This window comes from Triticum urartu, chromosome 7A (genome assembly GCF_056163025.1).
Source record: "Triticum urartu cultivar PI428250 chromosome 7A, HENAU_Tu73, whole genome shotgun sequence".
NCBI lineage: Eukaryota > Viridiplantae > Streptophyta > Magnoliopsida > Poales > Poaceae > Triticum > Triticum urartu.
In genome coordinates, this window is record NC_141879.1 from 694,587,291 (window position 1) to 694,603,322 (window position 16,032).

General features: G+C 46.6%; 1 pseudogene; it reads left to right on the top strand.

Annotated features, from left to right (window-relative positions):
• Positions 1–2,021: 2,021 nt before the first annotated feature.
• Positions 2,022–3,545, top strand: LOC147961633 (uncharacterized; annotated as a pseudogene).
• Positions 3,546–16,032: the final 12,487 nt, after the last annotated feature.

Here is a 16,032-nt window from a genome sequence, read left to right on the forward strand (position 1 = left end):
GTCGGACTAGATAGTCCGACGGGATCGACGGAAGTCGGTTGGTACAGAAGACGGTGGTGGGATCGGCGACGACGACATGGGAGGGTGATGCTGATGGTGACTGACTTCTGGGGCATGGAAACACATGGCGCAGCCTGAGGGCTTGTGTGGCTTGGACAAGACTATGGCGCGGGGTTGATTCAAGGTGGTGTACACACGGAGCTTGAAGTCGAGGGGGCGCGAAGGTGGACTAATCATCTACCATGGAGTAATGTTGAAGTTGGAGCTGGATTGAGGGGCTACGGTGTAAGGATCCAGGGAATCGAAGCCTATTCAGCAAGGGGAAAGCGAGTGACACGTAGTTCGGACTGGAGCCCAGTGGTCTGATGGAAGCGTGAAACTCGTCATCGTTCGGTGATGATCGGTGGTACTCTACAGTGGGGGTTGAGTGATGTGGGTTCGCGACCCTTGAGACTCGATCGGGACAGCGGAGGCTCGACGCGGTAATAGCGGCAAGGCGTGTGGTATGCACGGGACATGGAGACGGGCCAGGGCTCTGGTGGTCATACATGTGGTGAGACAACTGCGAATTTGACTCGGGATGACTACAAGCAATGGTGAAATTTCTTCAAGTTTCAGATAAACGGTCAAGAAAGGAGCGGTGATGTTGAGTTCAGGTAACTCTTATGCGTGACATCCAATATGTGAGTTGTTCACTTTCACGTAGGTCAGTGATCAGTGTGTGATGGCGTTGGACTGATACTCTGGAAGTTGGGAGCACAAACTAGAGTAACAAGGAACTTAATTTTGCTCGAGCGTTGACTGTGGTCAAGAAAAAAAGGGACTACAAGTTGCAGGTGGAGTCACATGGAGTCTTTGGAGTAGCAGCGGTACTCATGGGATAAGCTCAAGTCCAATATACATGGAAGTTTGACGCATTGATGAATTCAAAATGGTGGAGAATATTCCCCAAGGTGGAGTTTGTTAGAGTTGTGTCGAATATTGTGTACAAGTTAGGTTACAGTTAGACTCTGAGTTGTATTGTGTTTAGATAGGATATAGTCGTGTCCTAATAGGACACTTGTATCCTAGGCCTCTCATATATAGCGGGGTAGACACATGATGTAACCTATGTCAACATAATAGCACCGGAACACGAGGGAAGCCGGCGGCATGTGCCGGCGTACAGGGTGACCGGGTGCGGTATTGTAGCGGTGTCATGGGAGGAGCACCCATAGTCAAGCCCCGAAAATGTAGCCATATGGGTGAACCTCGTTAACATATTTCGATGTCGTGCTTGTGTGATTGCTTAATCCTCGAATAATCAACGATATACCTCGGGTTTATTCTAACATGTATACCGCTCCTTCAATCTCCTTGTTAGGCCAAATATGGTGGTTTTAGCGTGAACATCAAGACGTGTAAAGGTGTGCCGTCGTGGTTCCATATCCACATCTCTAGCCAGGAGCCGTTCATTCGCTGGTTGAGCAATGCCACCCCTCCTTGGCAAACGGTTTGCCAAGGCGTTCGACGCGGTCTCTCTTGAATTGTATTTGTAACGTTACAGTTTGTTATACATGTTTTAGTCTATAGGAACCCACGATGCCCATGGCCAGCGTGCCGCTTTTGCAGGGCAGTCGTTGGCTCTCCCTCTCTCGTATATATCATGTACTCTGTAACAGTTTTGCAATCTAAGAAGAATTATTCTCTCGAACTTGGTATCAGTCTCCAGGTTTCTCATCATGTCCGAGCACGGCACCCCCTCCGCCGTCGCCTCTGGCTCCACCACCTCGCGGAGCTCCCTCTCTTCCACGGCGGCGGCCACGTCCTCGGCAACCTCACCGGCCTCCTCTCTGGATCTCCTGAACGGTACCTCTCCTGCGGCGGTCTTCCAATTTGCCCCCCTCTTCTCCTCCACCTCGCCGGCTCCCCCTGCCCCGGCGCCCCGCCACCCAATCTACTTTGACCATATCTCCAACCACATTAAATTTCTCCTAAACCCTGCCGATCACAACTACCACAAGTGAAAATCTTTCTTCATGATGGTCCTGATCCGGTATGGCCGGCGTCTCGTTCCTCATCGACCACCCCCACCTCCCAATGCTGACCCCTCCTACCTCGAACTGGACGCCCATGTCGCGCTCTGGATCTATGCCACACTCGCCGACCCTCTCGTCGATCATGCCGTCGGTGCCACCACCACCTACGCCGTTTGGCACAAGATCAAAGATTTCTTCCTCGCCAACTGAGTCGCCCGTTTCATGATTCTCAATCAGCAATACCGCAATCTCAAGCAGGGGGATCTATCTATCACTGAGTATGCCCGGCGCATGAAACTCCTCACCGACGGCCTCGCCAACATCGAGCACGCTGTTACCGAGGTGGACCTGACCACCCAATTCCTTCATGGCATCGACAAGCGCCTCGACACCATCGTGTCATCCTCGGTGATCAGCATCCCAACATCCCCTTCGACACGGTGCTCTCTCGCGTCATCCTCGCCAAAGAGTCCATGGAGCACCGTGTTGCCGAAGAGAGCGCTTCGGCCTTTGCCCTTCCCGGCGGCGGGCCCTCCGACAACACCTCTGGTTCGGGCAGTCGTCCGAGCGGTGACCGCGGGGATCGCTCCTCAGATCACGGTGCTGACCGCCCTCATGGTGCCCCGCATCCGCTGCAACAGCAGCCCAACCGTGGTCGTGGTGATCGCGGCGGCGATGGTGGTGAGCGCGGTCGTGGGCGTGGCCGCGGCCGCGGCTGCGGGCGCCACGACTTTGGAGGCCGTGGCAGCGTCCCTGCCTGCGCCTCCACCAATTACCAGGTACTTCGCGCCCTACGGGATGGCGCTCCCGCCTCCGCGCTCCGGTTGGGTGCCACCCAACTCCGCCGGGGTTCTCGGCCCCCGGCCCGGCTCCCACGCCCATGCCTACAAGATGTACCAGCCGTCGCCCCCGCCTGCTGCTCTGTACCAACCGCCTTCTTGGGAGCACCTCGCCATGTTGAACGCCGCCTTCAGCAACGGTGGCTTCCCCACCAATCCCTCGCCGGAGTGGTACCTCGACAGTGGTGCCTCATCGCATGTCACCGGCAACCAAGGTAACCTTACCTCGTTTAGTTCTTCATTAAAGCATGTCCCTTCTAGCATCCTTGTTGGCAATGGTCACCATCTTCCGGTCACGGCCACCGGTTCTGTTCATATTCCACCCAATGATTTTCTCCTTACTAATGTCCTTGTCCCACCCAATGTCATTACCAGCCTTATTTCCGTTCGCAAGTTCACCAAAGATAATTCTTGCTATGTTGAGTTTTACCCTTGTGGTTTTCTTGTGAAGGATCTTCGCACTCGGAGGGTTCTCATGATCTCCATTAGCAATGGCGAGCTATACCCCTTCGTTGGCAATAAACCGGTGCCGGCGTCTGCCCTCCTGGCCACATCCTCATCCGACTTGTGGTATCGTCGTCTTGGTCACCCCGGCGCCTCCTCGCTCTCCGTCATTGCCAAGGAGTTCCTTCCCGATTGTAATAAAGTTGCCCACTCTCCATGTAGTGCTTGTCAACTTGGGCGCTAACCTCGCCTCCCTTTCCCTTCTTCATTTAGTAGAACCGTTGCTCCTTTTGATTTGATCCATTGTGACTTGTGGACATCCCCTTTTGTAAGTTTTTCCGGTTTTCAATACTACCTCATTATATTAGACGACTTCACTCATTACTCGTGGTCATTTCCCATGCGCCACAAATCCGACACCTCCACCATTCTACAACAAGTTTTCACGTTTGTCCACACGCAATATAATGTTATCATCAAAGCTATGAAATGTGACAATGGCGGTGAATTCATCAATTCCTCTCTACGTTCCTTCTTCTCCTCGAATGGCATTGTGTATTGCTTCTCTTGCCCGCACACGGAGCCGTAGAACGGCAGGGCCGAACGCCTCATACGGACCACAAATGATATCATGTGTACGCTCCTCCTTCAAGCCAACCTCACCCCCCAATCCATTCTGGGTTGAAGCCTTCCACACGGCCACCTACCTTCTAAACCGACGACCCTCTCGTGCCATTCATCACCTCACGCCCTACTTTCTCCTACACGACGCTCACCCCACGTATGACCATCTTAGATTGTTTGGTTGCCTTTGTTTTCCCCACACATCCGCCACCATGGAGCACAAGCTCTCGCCACGCTCCACCCGCTGCATCTTTCTTGTCTATCCACTGGAGCACAAAGGCTGCAGTTGTTATGACTTAGCCATTCGTCGCGTCATAGTTTCTAGGCATGTTATTTTTGACGAGCATTCCTTCCCATACCGCACGCACGTACCCCCCCCCACGTCCACAGAAGATCCTCACCACCGAATCCCACCTACCCCGCCCCATCTGGATCCATCCAATCATCCCACCTCGTCCGGGTCCCACGCAATCCGCTATGACCCCCTCCTCGGATCACGCGCCGTCTGGTCCCGCCTTGCCCGACGCGCCCCTCGGGTCCCGCTCTTGTCCCGACTCGCCCAGTCCATATCCATCCCCCTTGTGGCCCTCTCCCACTGGCCACTCCACCTCCAGCCCCGGGTCCACCTCCACTACCTCCCATTCCGCCCCACTGTAGGCCAATCACCGCCCTCCGTGCCTTCCGCACCCGACAGTCCATCTGCCACCCAATCTCCCTTAGATCCCGCGCCCACCAGCCCTACCCGCTCTGTCACTGACCCCACCACATCTACCTCGGTCCACCCGCCGCCATGCACGCCCGCTACATGTATTCCGCCCCGTGCTAAACCAATTGCACCACTAAAAACTGCTCATACCATGGCCACCCGCTCCAAATCTGGTTTCTGCATGCCCTGGCGCCTATTTCTTGCGGACACCTCTCACACCATCATTTCACCTATCCCACCAACCTACAAATCTGCCCTTAAAGACCCAAATTGGAAGCAAGCCATGCTAGATGAGTATAATGCTTTAACGAAAAACTCTACTTGGTCTTTGGTGCCTAAGCCTGCAGGTGCTCATGTGGTCACGAGGAAGTGGATCTATCAGCACAAGTTCAACATGAATGGCTCCTTGGCGTAGTATAAGGCTCGTTGGGTGATACGTCTCCAACGTATCTATAATTTTTGATTGCTCCATGCTATATTATCTACTGTTTTGGACATTATTGGGCTTTATTATCCACTTTTATATTATTTTTGGGACTAACCTATTAACCGGAGGCCCAACCTACAATTGCTGTTTTTTGCCTGTTTTAGGGTTTCGAAGAAAAGGAATATCAAACGGAGTCCAAACGGAATGAAACCTTCGGGAACGTGATTTTTAGAAAGATTATGATCCGAGAGACTTGGACCCTACGTCAAGAAAAGAAATAGCAGGCCACAAGGTAGGGGGGGCGTGCCCACCCCCACCAGGCGCGCCCTCCACCCTCGTGGCCCCCCTGTTGCTCCACCGACGTACTCCTTCCTCCTATATATACCTACGTGCCCCCAAACGATCAGATACGGAGCCAAAACCCTAATTCCACCGCCGTAACTTTCTGTATCCACGAGATTCCATCTTGGGGCCTGTTCCGGAGCTCCGCCGGAGGAGGCTTCGATCACGGAGGGCTTCTACATCAACACCATAGCCTCTCCGATGAAGTGTGAGTAGTTTACCTCAGACCTACGGGTCCATAGTTAGTAGCTAGATGGATTCTTCTCTCTTTTTGGATCTCAATACAATGTTCTCCCCCTCTCTTGTGGAGAACTATTCGATGTAATCTTCTTTTTGCGGTGTGTTTGTTGAGACCGATGAATTGTGGGTTTATGATCAAGTCTATCTATGAATAATATTTGAATCTTCTCTGAATTCTTTTATGTATGATTGGTTATCTTTGCAAGTCTCTTCGAAATATCAGTTTGGTTTGGCCTACTAGATTGATCTTTCTTGCAATGGGAGAAGTGCTTAGCTTTGGGTTCAATCTTGCGGTGTCCTTTCCCGGTGACAGTAGGGGCAGCAAGGCACGTATTGTATTGTATTGTTGCCATCGAGGATAACAAGATGGGGTTTTCTTCATATTGCATGAGTCTATCCCTCTACATCATGTCATCTTGCTTAAGGCGTTACTCTGTTTTTAACTTAATACTCTAGATGCATGCTGGATAGCGGTTGATGAGTGGAGTAATAGTAGTAGATGCAGGAAGGAGTCGGTCTACTTGTCTCGGACGTGATGCCTATATACATGATCATACCTAGATATTCTCATAACTATGCTCAATTCTGTCAATTGCTCAACAGTAATTTGTTCACCCACCGTAGAATACTTATGCTCTCGAGAGAAGCCACTAGTGAAACCTATGGCCCTCGGGTCTATCTTTATCATATTGATCTCCTACTACTTAGTTATTTCCTTTGTTATTTACTTTGCCTTTGTTTGCCTTTGCATCTTTTATCATAAAAATACCAAAATTATTATCTTATCATATCTATCAGATCTCACTCTCGTAAGTGGCCTTATAGGGCTTGACAACCCCTATTTGCGTTGGTTGCGAGGATTTATTTGTTTTGTGCAGGTACGAGGGACTCGCGCATAGCCTCCTACTGGATTGATACCTTGGTTCTCAAAAACTGAGGGAAATACTTATGCTACTTTGCTGCATCATCCCTTCCTCTCCGGGAAAACCAACGCAGTGCTCAAGAGGTAGCAAGAAGGATTTCTGGCGCCGTTGCCGTGGAGGTCTACGCAAAAGTCAACATACCAAGTACCCATCACATACCCTTATCTCTCGCATTACATTATTTGCCATTTGCCTCTCGTTTTCCTCTCCCCCACTTCACCATTGCCGTTTTATTCGCCCTCTTTCTCTCTATCCTCCCTCTCTATTTGCTTCTTTTTGCCCGCTTGCTTTTTGTTTGCTTGTGTGTTAGTTTGCTTTCTTGTCGTTATGGCTAGTCCCTTATCTTCTCCATTGTCTCCTGAGAATGAAATTCTAAATTTTAAGAAAAGGGAGAGAGAAAATCTAAAAGATACTTGGTATAGAATTTGCAATGCTCAAAATAGATCTACTAGGAAGCAATCTACTTTCGTTCTTCTTCTCAATTTTTATGTAGGCATTACTCCTTGGAACCGTTATGTTCTTGATACTATTACTGGAGTGAATTTTTTGGGTAGCCATACTTTTGATTCTTATAATGCTATGCTAGATTTATTTGGCTCACCTCATCTCTTGGTTAACGGAACTATTTTAACTTTGGAGCATGTAATGCAAAGGCTTGAAATTATTGAAAATAAGATTTCTAGCGTAGAATTAATAGAAAATTTGGATAAAAAGATCCACAACCGAATCTCTCAATATGGATCTAAAGTAGGAGTTACTTTGAAAGATATGAAAGAAAAGGAACCCATAGTTAATGAGAAGATAAATCACGATTCCGTTAGGATCGATAAACTTGAGAATATCATTACCAACTTGGGAACCACTTTTTCTTCCGTAAAGAATACTCCAAGTCCTTCCACTAAAGTTTCAATCTTATGTACATTCCTAAAAATAAGGGTGAATCCTCCAGTAAGGATGCGGATCTCAAATCTATAAGTATTCATCCCAATCTTTTTGCTATCATTAAGGAACCATTTGTTACAAATGAATTTTTAAATCTTGTGCCTAAAAGTTTGATAATTAATAAAAATAAATAAATTCCTAAAGATGGTAGATGCCTAATTGAAGAATCGCCTACCAAAGATGGCAATACCTAGATCTATTCTTGCTTGTTATGCCTAGCTAGGGGCGTTAAACAATAGTGCTTGTTGGGAGGCAACCCAATTTTATTTTTATTCCTTGCTTTTTGATCCTGTTTAGTAATAAATAATTTATCTAGCCTCTTTTTTGGATGTGTTTTTTGTGTTTAATTAGTGTTTGTGCCAAGTAGAACCGTTGGGAAGACTTGGGGAAAGTCTTGTTGAACTTGCTGTAAAAAAACAGAAACTTTAGCACTCACGAGAACTGCTGCCATTTTTATTTGGAAAGTGCTATTTAGTTAATTATTTTTTCAGATGATTAATAGATAAATTCCTCACGTCCATAAATTTATTTTAGAATTTTTGGGGTTCTAGATCTTGCGCTAGCTACAGATTACTACGGACTGTTCTGTTTTTGACAGATTCTGTTTTTCGTGTGTTGTTTGCTTATTTTGATTAATCTACGGCTAGTAAAATAGTTTATAAACCATAGAGAAGTTGGAATACAGTAGGTATAACACCAATATAAATAAATAATGAGTTCATTACAGTACCTTGAAGTGGTCTTTTATTTTCTTTCGCTAACGGAGCTCACGAGATTTTCTACTTTAAGTTTTGTGTTGTGAAGTTTTCAAGTTTTAGGTAAAGATTTGATGGATTATGGAACAAGGAGTGGAAAGAGCCTAAGCTTGGGGATGCCCATGGCACCCCCAAGATAATATAAGGACACCTAAAAGCCAAAGCTTGGGGATGCCCCGGAAGGCATCGCCTCTTTCGTCTACTTCTATCAGTGACTTTACTTGGAGCTATATTTTTATTTGCCACATGATATGTGTTTTGCTTGGAGCGTCTTGTATTATTTGAGTCTTTGCTTGTTAGTTTACCACAATCATCCTTACTGTACACACCTTTTGAGAGAACCATTCATGATTTGGAATTTGTTAGAATACTCTATGTGCTTCGCTTATATCTTTTGAGTTATATAATTTTGCTCTAGTGCTTCACTTATATATTTTAGAGCACGGTGGTGGATTTGTTTTATAGAAACTATTGATCTCTCATGCTTCACTTAGATTATTTTTGAGAGTCTTTAATAGCATGGTAATTTTCTTAAAATCCTAATATGCTTGGTACACAAGATTAATAGTAAAACTTTCTTATGAGTGTGTTGAATGTTATGAGAAGTTTGATGCTTGATAATTGTTTTGAGATATGAAGATGGTGATATAAAAGTTATGCTAGTTGAGTAATTGTGATTTTTAGAAATACTTGTGTTAAGGTTTGTGATTCCCGTAGCATGCACGTATGGTGAACCGTTATGTGATGAAGTCGGAGCATGATTTATTTTTTGATTGTCTTCCTTATGAGTGGCGGTCGGGACGAGCGATGGTCTTTTCCTACCAATCTATCCCCCTAGGAGCATGCGCGTAATACTTTGCTTTGATAACTTCTAGATTTTTGCAATAAGTATATGAGTTCTTTATGACTAATGTTGAGTCCATGGATTATACACACTTTTCTCACCCTTGCACCTTTGCTAGCCTCTCTAATACCGCGCACCTTTCGTCGGTACCATACACCCACCATATACCTTCCTCAAAACAGTCACCATACCTACCTATTATGGCATTTCCATAGCCATTCCGAGGTATATTGCCATGCAACTTTCCACTGTTCCGTTTATTATGGCACACTCCATCATTGTCATATTTCTTAGCATGATCATGTAGTTGACATCGTATTTGTGGCAAATCCACCATTCATAATTCTTTCATACGTGTCACTCTTGATTCATTGCAAATCCCGGTACATCGCCGGAGGCATTCATATAGAGTCATATTTTGTTCTAAGTATCGAGTTGTAATTGTTAAATTGTAAGAAAAATAAAAGTGTGATGATCATCATCATTAGAGCACTGTCCTAGTGAGGAAAGGATGATGGAGACTATGATTCCCCCACAAGTCGGGATGAGACTCCGGACGAAAAATAATAAAAAAAATAGAAAGAAAAGAGGCCATAATAAAGGCCCAAATAAAAAAATGAGAGAAAAAGAGAGAAGGGACAATGTTACTATCCTTTTACCACACTTGTGCTTCAAAGTAGCACCATGATCTTCATAGTAGAGAGTCTCTCATGTTATCACTTTCATATACTAGTGAGAATTTTTCATTATAGAACTTGGCTTGTATATTCCAATGATGGGCTTCCTCAAATTGCCCTAGGTCTTCATGAGCAAGCAAGTTGGATGCACACCCACTTAGTTTCTTTTTGAGCTTTCATATACTTATAGCTCTAGTGCATCCGTTGCATGCCAATCCCTACTCACTCACATTGATATCTATTGATGGGCATCTCCATAGCCCGTTGATACGCCTAGTTGATGTGAGACTATCTTCTCCCTTTTTGTCTTCTCCACAACCACCATTCTATTCCACCTATAGTGCTATGTCCATGGCTCACGCTCATGTATTGCGTGAAAATTCAAAAAGTTTTGAGAATGTCAAAAGTATGAAACAATGCTTGGCTTGTCATCGGGGTTGTGCATGATTTAAATATTTTGTATGGTGAAGATAGAGCATAGCCAGACTATATGATTTTGTAGGGATAACTTTCTTTAGCCATGTTATTTTGAGAAGACATAATTGCTTTGTTAGTATGCTTGAAATATTATTATTTTTATGTCAATATGAACTTTTTGTCTTGAATCTTTCGGATCTGAATATTCATACCACAATTAAGAAGAATTACATTAAAATTATGCCAAGTAGCACTCCGCATTAAAAATTCTGTTTTTATCATTTACCTGCTCGAGGACGAGCAGGAATTAAGCTTGGGGATGCTTGATACGTCTCCAATGTATCTATAATTTTTGATTGCTCCATGCTATATTATCTACTGTTTTGGACATTATTGGGCTTTATTATCCACTTTTATATTATTTTTGGGACTAACCTATTAACCAGAGGCCCAGCCCAGAATTGCTGTTTTTTGCTTGTTTTAGGGTTTCGAAGAAAAGGAATATCAAATGGAGTCCAAATGGAATGAAACCTTCGGGAACGTGATTTTTAGGAAGATTATGATCCGGGAGACTTGGACCCTACGTCAAGAAAAGAAATAGGAGGCCACGAGGTAGGGGGTGCGCCCACCCCCACCAGGCGCGCCCTCCACCCTCGTGGTTCCGCTGTTGCTCCACCGACGTACTCCTTCCTCCTATATATACCTACGTACACCCAAACGATCAGATACGGAGCCAAAAACCTAATTCCACCGCCGTAACTTTCTGTATCCACATGATCCCATCTTGGGGCCTGTTCCGGAGCTCCGCCGGAGGAGGCATCGATCACGGAGGGCTTCTACATCAACGCCACAGCCTCTCCGATGAAGTGTGAGTAGTTTACCTCAGACCTACGGGTCCATAGTTAGTAGCTAGATGGCTTCTTCTCTCTTTTTAGATCTCAATACAATGTTCTCCCCCTCTCTTGTCGAGAACTATTTGATGTAATCTTCTTTTTGCGGTGTGTTTGTTGAGACCGATGAATTGTGGGTTTATGATCAAGTCTATTTATGAATAATATTTAAATCTTCTCTGAATTCTTTTATGTATGATTGGTTATCTTTGCAAGTCTCTTCGAATTATCAGTTTGGTTTGGCCTACTAGATTGATCTTTCTTGCAATGGGAGAAGTACTTAGCTTTGGGTTCAATCTTGCGGTGTCCTTTTCCAGTGACAGTAGGGGCAGCAAGGCACGTATTGTATTGTTGCCATCGAGGATAACAAGATGGGGTTTTCTTCATATTGCATGAGTCTATCCCTCTACATCATGTCATCTTGCTTAAGGCGTTACTCTATTTTTAACTTAATACTCTAGATGCATGCTGGATAGCGGTCGATGAGTGGAGTAATAGTAGTAGATGCAGGCAGGAGTCGGTCTACTTGTCTCGGACGTGATGCCTATATACATGATCATACCTAGATATTCTCATAACTATGCTCAATTCTGTCAATTGCTCAACAGTAATTTGTTCACCCACCGTAGAATACTTATGCTCTCGAGAGAAGCCACTAGTGAAACCTATGGCCCCCGGGTCTATCTTTATCATATTGATCTCCTACTACTTAGTTTTCTTTTGCTTTGTTTTACTTTGCATCTTTTATCATAAAAATACCAAAAATATTATCTTATCATATCTATCAGATCTCACTCTCGTAAGTGGCCTTATAGGGCTTGACAACCCCTATTTGTGTTGGTTGCGAGGATTTTATTTGTTTTGTGCAGGTACGAGGGACTCGCGCATAGCCTCCTACTGGATTGATATCTTGGTTCTCAAAAACTGAGAGAAATACTTACGCTACTTTGCTGCATCATCCCTTCCTCTTCGGGGAAAACCAACGCAGTGCTCAAGAGGTAGCATTGGGTCGTCCGCGGCTTCACCCAACGTGAGGGTGTGGACTATGATGAAACATTCAGTCCAATGGTCAAGCCCGCTACTATTCGGGTGGTCTTGAGTCTTGCCACCTCTCACTCGTGGCCTATTCATCAATTGGACGTCAAAAATGCTTTTCTTCATGGGGATCTTCATGAAACAGTCTATTGCTCGCAACCATCTGGTTTTGTGGACTCTTCTCATCCGGATCATGTTTGCCTCTTCCGCAAGTCCCTTTATGGCCTTAAGTAGGCTCCTCACACATGGTTTCTCCGCTTTCAGGGTTTCTTGCTCTCTCTTGGTTTTTGTGCGTCCAAAAGTGACTCTTCTTTGTTCATTCTTCACCGGGGTTCCTCTATTGCATACTTGCTTGTTTATGTGGATGGCATAATTCTCACTGCCAACTCTCCACACACGCTCAACTCCATTATTTCCTTCCTCAAACATGAGTTTTCCATGACAGACCTCGGTGGCCTTCATCACTTTCTTGGCATCAATGTCACACCTAATGCCTCTGGTCTCTTTCTTTGTCAGCAGCAATATACCCTTGAGATTCTTGAGCACGCTAACATGCTTCATTGCAAGCCAGTTTCTACTCCTATTGACACCAACGCTAAACTCTCTCTGGCTGATGGTCGCATACTCTCCAATCCCACATACTACCGCAGTTTGGCCGGTGCTTTGCAGTACCTTACATTAACTCGGCCCGACATCTCATATGCGGTGCAGCAAGTCTGCTTATTCATGCATGAACCCCGTGACACACATATGCAGCTTATCAAGCGGATTCTCCGCTATCTCCTAGGCACATCGCATTATGGGTTGCAGTTCTACAAATCCTCCTCCACTAACCCCGTTGCATATACGAACGCTGATCGGGCAGGCTGTCCAGACAGCCGGAAATCCACATCCGGCTTCTGTGTCTTTCTTGGCTCTAATTTGGTTTCTTGGTCCTCCAAACGCCAAGCAACGGTTTCCCGTTCCAGTGCTGAAGCCGAGTACAGAGGAGTGGCTAACTGCATCGCCGAGTCCCGCTGGTTATGCCAACTGCTTCGCGAGCTCAAGTGTCCACCACGACGTGCAACCGTGGTGTATTGTGACAATGTCAGTGCAACGTACATGGCCCGCAATCCCGTACAGCATCAACGCACCAAGCATATCGAGATTGATCTACACTTTGTGCATGATCAGGTCACATTGGGGGAGGCTCGTGTTCTGCACATACCGTCTACTTCGCAGTTTGACTTGTTCACGAAAGGACTGCCGTCGCCTGACATGGGAGATCTGATTTCAAAGGAACCCTTGCTACAAAGGCAATGCCGTTGTCACCGCGTGGTAGGCGAGATGAGCAATCTTCAAATCATTCAGAAAAAGACAATGTCGTTGTCTTACAAGTGTAAACTTTATAAATTATCCTGCAAAAAAAGAGAGTAAACTTTGCAAATTAATAATTTATTTTCCTTCTGTGTACGTGCACGTGTCAATTTTACTTTTTGCACATACATATGCATAGAATGCAAAGTGGAATTTTATTCTTCCTTGCATGCACGAAGTCGGTCGCGCCATACAAGTCCTGGACATCATATCACGTTTGCTCCAAATATCTTTCCCGTTACACAAACGCGTCTCGGTCGTCCGTTGCAAGCAGCGACGCTCGGAGGTCTTCTCTAGTCGCCGACGCGTCAATCGGCTCCGCTCGTCGTCCGCCTCCGACACCGGCGACCTCGTTCCTCCGTCTCCCTCCTCTCAAGTGAGTCGTCCACGCCTACCACGCCCCCGCGTCCCATCCTCCTCTGTCCCCGGCGGCTCACCGCCGCCGGCCGCTGCCGCGCTAGCTAACCCCCACCGCCCACCGGCTGTACTACTCCATCACCCGCATCCGGCGACGCCCAGCCCACCAGCCGTCGCCTCGCCTTCTACCGCTCAGGGCGTCCGTCCAACCCCAAACCCTAACCCTAGCTCGCCGAAGGAGCCAAGAGAAAAGGCGTGGGGGACGTTTATAAGTTTCAGTCGCATAGAACATCTGGAACACCTCTTTTTTTTTCACAAACTGTAAACTCTCCTAGCATATACAGTATGTGCCATGAATGCTGATTGACATTGGAGTTTATACTAAAATGCTTATACTAATTTAGTAACCATCAGCGTTGATGTCATAATTTTCATCAGTTTTGTTGAAGCACATCTAGATGTGTCATAAGTATTGCACATCTAAATCCTAAGTCATTAATCTTATATGAAGATTCGTGTGGACATTTTCTTTTTCATCTAATTTTATTAGCAAGCCTTCCACTATTTGCATCCTTGCCTTACTGGCCACTACTCACTATTTGCATCGGTTTCGTCCTGCTCTAGGATTTGGAAGATGCCCACATCTACGAGCTGCGGTGCTGATCTCACAAGGAGCACGGATGAGGAGCCAACGACTAGCGAGGCTGCAGGAGAGCCCATTGGTTCTTGTCTCCCAAGATCACATGAGAACCGAACGCCTTGTTGCGACAGTGGGGACAAGCTGATCGAGTCATTGCCTCCAGGTCTGCTGGGTCACTTATTTCCCTTCTGCACATATTTTGAACAAATCAGTTGGAGCACTTACAGTTGTGGTGTATTATTTTTTTATTTAAAAAAGTTTCAGGTGCTACTAATAGCGCTGGACTCGGCAGTTCTAGTGGTTCCGATCGAGATGTCTCGGTCAGTCCTGGTGTAGCTCTGTCCAAAATGACCCGCAATGTCGTCTGGATTTTCTTGTTCGATGGTGATCTTCTTTAAAGCTTCTGAATTCCTGAAATATGCGTTTGCACATTATCAATTGACTTTTGATCTTTTGCAGGAGACACCATTGTGTTTACATGCTCAGGCATTCCTATAGAACGCAACCAATCTAATATAAGAGTCTCGACCTCGGCAAATCTGGCTAAAGCTATGAGGGAAAAAAAGAGCCCGGCTCTACCATGAAGGTTGGTAAATCTTTTGTCATTTTGCTTGTTCATTTCGAGGAATTTGTGGTAATCCTGTATTCTCTTCTTGCTTTGTTGTCATTTCAGATTGAAGCACGTGATGCATTTAATAACGTTGCCCATGGGAGCTTGGACCATGGTTGTTTGTTATATCATGGGATTGGTGGGGCTTCTATTGTCCAAGTGACAGGGTTCCTTGATGTCTGTGAAGTAAATCTCAGTCATGCAGTGGAAATTCCTCCCCACGGTGACCTAGTAACAATGAAACTTACCATTGACTCTGGTGGAGCTACGCCCGCGGAAGTACTCCCAAGTAAAGTTTCAATACCTGAAGGTGATGATGAAGCGCTTTGTAAGGTATGTTTTAAGTTCCTGTCTTTGTTCGTTACATGGAGGTACTAGAAATAAGTGGTTAAAATCTATCACTATGTGTAATGAATTACTTACTCTATGTGTAGACGCCCGGCCATGCCCGCATCGCCCCAGCCCCTGCTTTGGGGGTTCAGTCCCCTCCCACCCCCAGCCGCGCCCATGGCTGGGACAGCCAGTCCAGATCTGGATCGGCTGCTGCAGACACCGCCGCCGCCGCCGCCTGGCCGGCCGCCGCGCCCCGTTGGCGATGTGGACTGCGTGCTCGAGACCCCCCCTTCGCAGTTGGGTCTTGGGAACGCGGGGCCAGCTGCACCAACCGCCGGGGCTGCCTTCAATGCGCGCCCGGGTTCCTGCCGCATTGACGCCGAGCGCCTTAACTCCAGCGTGCTGGGTGGGTGGCTGACGTGCTTCAAGTCTCCTGCGGAGTCTGCCGCGCCTTCAAGCCCGCGCGACGTGGGTATGGCCGGCGCTGCGGGGCTCGAGGCCGAGGTGACGGCGGGATGGGAGACGGTGAGGTCGCGTCGGCCGCGCCGGCCGGCTTTGCAGCAGGAAGAATTCAAGGCGCGCGCCCCTCCCCCGGACTGGCTTTTCAACCTCT